The sequence below is a fragment of the Arachis ipaensis genome, chromosome B9 (genome assembly GCF_059453495.1).
Source record: "Arachis ipaensis isolate K30076 ecotype BB chromosome B9, ASM5945349v1, whole genome shotgun sequence".
NCBI classification, from domain to species: domain Eukaryota; kingdom Viridiplantae; phylum Streptophyta; class Magnoliopsida; order Fabales; family Fabaceae; genus Arachis; species Arachis ipaensis.
The window spans coordinates 38732547-38735495 of record NC_142444.1 but is presented as its reverse complement, the minus strand read 5'-3'; the positions used below and the strand labels follow the sequence as shown (position 1 = coordinate 38735495).

Below are 2949 nucleotides of genomic sequence, written 5' to 3'. Positions count from 1 at the left end.
CCTGTGGGGTCAAGGACTTAACATCCCTGCTCTAATTAGGCATGTAAAACGCCCTTGCTGTGCAATCCTGGCGTTTAACGCCAGATTGCTGCCTGTTTTTGGCGTTAAACGCCCAAATGTAGCCTGTTTCTGGCGTTTAAACGCCAGAATGCTCCTCCTCCAGGGTGTGCTGCTTTTAATGCTGTTTTTCATTATGTTTTTGATTTTTCAGTAGTTTTTGTGACTCCATATGATCATCAACCTAATAAAACACGAAATAACAAAAAGAAAATAAAATAGATATGATTAAATAACATTGGGTTGCCTCCCAACAAGCACTTCTTTAATGTCAATAGCTTGACAGTGAGCTCTCATGGAGCCTCACAGATAATCAGAGCAAGATTGGAACCTCCCAACACCAAACTTAGAGTTTGGTTGTGGCCTCCCAACACCAAACTTAGAGTTTGACTGTGGGGGCTTTGGTTGACTCTGCAGTGAAAGAAGCTTTTCATGCTTCCTCTCCATGGTTACAGAAAGAGAACCTTGAGTCTTAAACACAAGGTAGTCCTCATTCAGTTGAAGGACCAACTCTCCTCTGTCCACATCTATCACAGCTTTTGCTGTGGCTAGGAAGGGTCTTCCAAGGATGATGGATTCATCCTCATCCTTCCCAATGTATAGGATTATGAAATCAGCAAGGATGTAAAGGCCTTCAACATTTACTAACACGTCGTCTACTAGTCCATAAGCCTGTTTTCTTGAGTTATCTGCCATCTCTAATGAGATTTTGGCAGCTTGCACCTCAAAGATCCCAAGTTTCTCCATTACAGAGAGTGGCATTAAGTTTATGCCTGACCCTAGGTCACACAGAGCCTTCTCAAAGGTCATGGTGCCTATGGTACAGGGTATTAAGAATTTTCTAGGATCTTGTTTCTTTTGAGGTAATTTCTGCCTATCCAATGCATTCAGTTCATTGGTGAGCAAAGGATGTTTATCTTTCCAAGGCTCATTACCAAATAATTTGACATTCAGCTTCATGATTGCACCAAGGTACTTAGCAACTTTCTCTTCAGTATCGTCTTCATTCTCTTCAGAAGAAGAATACTCATCAGAGCTCATGAAGGGCAGAAGGAGGTTCAATGGAATCTCTATGGTCTCTAGATGAGCCTCAGATTCCTTTAGTTCCTCAAAGGGAAACTCCTTATTGGTCACTGAATGTCCCAGGAGGTCTTCCTCACTAGGATTTACATCCTCCTCCTCCCTTGTAGGTTCGACCATGATGGTCAAGTCAATGGCTTTGCACTCTCTCTTTGGATTTTCTTTTGTATTGCTTGGGAGAGTACTAGGAGGAGTTTCAGTGACCCTTTTACTCAGCTGGCCCACTTGTGCCTCGAAATTTCTAATGGAGGACCTTGTTTCATTCATGAAACTCATAGTGGCCCTAGATAGATCAGAGACTATATTTGCTAAGCTAGATGGGTTCTACTCAGAATTCTCTGTCTGTTGCTGAGTGGATGATGGAAAAGGCTTGCTATTGCTAAACCTGTTTCTTCCACCATTATTAAAGCCTTTTGAGGCTTTTGTTGATCCTTCCATGAGAAATTTGGAAAATTTCTCCATGAGGGATTATAGGTGTTTCCATAGGGTTTACCCATGTAATTCACCTCTGCTATTGCAGGGTTCTCAGGATCATAAGCTTCTTCTTCAGAAGATGCCTCTATAGTACTGTTGGATGATTCCTTCAATCCATTCAGACTTTGAGAGATCATATTGACTTGCTGAGTCAATATTTTATTCTGAGCCAATATGGCATTCAGAGTATCAATTTCAAGAACTCCCTTCCTTTGAGGTGTTCCATTACTTACAGGATTCCTCTCAAAAGTGTACATGAACTGGTTATTAGCAACCATGTCAATGAGTTCCTCAGCTTCTGCAGGTATTTTCTTTAGGTGAATGGATCCACCTGCAGAGTGGTCCAATGACATCTTTGATAACTCAGACAGACCATCATAGAATATATCCAGGATGGTCCATTCTGAAAGCATGTCAGAAGGACACTTTTTGGTCAGTTCCTTGTATCTCTCCCAAGCTTCATAGAGGGATTCACCTTCTTTCTATTTGAAGGTTTGAACATCCACTCTAAGCTTGCTAAGCTTTTGAGGAGGAAAGAACTTGGCTAAAAAAGCCGTGACCAGCTTATCCCAGGAGTTCAGGCTATCTTTAGGTTGAGAGTCCAACCATATTCTAGCTTTGTCTCTTATAGCAAACGGGAAAAGCATAAGCCTGTAGACCTCGGGATCAACCCCATTGGTCTTAACAGTATCACAGATTTGCAAGAATTTAGTTAAGAACTGAAAAGGATCTTCTGATGGAAGTCCATAAAACTTGCAGTTCTGTTGCATCAGAGAAACTAATTGAGGTTTCAGCTCAAAATTGTTTGCTCCAATGGCAGGGATTGAGATGCTTCTTCCATGTAAGTTGGAATTTGGTGCAGTAAAGTCACCAAGCATCTTCCTTGTATTGTTATTATTTTCGGCCATGTCTCCTTCTTTTTCGAAATTTTCTGTCAGATTTTTTCCAGAGAGTTGTGCTTTAGCTTCCCTAAGCTTCCTCTTCAGAGTCCTTTCAGGTTCAGGATCAGCCTCAACAAGAATATTCTTATCCTTGTTCCTGCTCATATGAAAAAGAAGAAAACAGAGAAGAAAATATGGAATCCTCTATGTCACAGTATAGAGATTCTTTTATGTGAGTAGAAGAAGAAAAGAATAGAAGAAGAGAAATTCGAACACCAAGAGGAAGAGAGGGTTCGAATTTTGAGATGAAGAGAAGTGTTAGTAAATAAATAAAATAATTAGAAAGAGATGAGCGGGAGAGAATTTCAAAAATTAAATAAATTAAAATAAAAGTATTTTTGTTTTTAATTTAAAATTAAAGTTAGAATTCAAAAATTAAAAAGAAAAATGAAATTAA

General features: G+C 39.7%; 1 non-coding gene across 1 annotated transcript; it reads left to right on the top strand.

Annotated features, from left to right (window-relative positions):
* The first annotated feature begins 2018 nt into the window (after window positions 1-2018).
* LOC148544363 (small nucleolar RNA R71) lies at window positions 2019-2126 on the top strand. Its single transcript, XR_015902059.1, has one exon. It is a non-coding gene; the product is annotated as a small nucleolar RNA R71 (small nucleolar RNA).
* The last annotated feature ends 823 nt before the right edge of the window (window positions 2127-2949 follow it).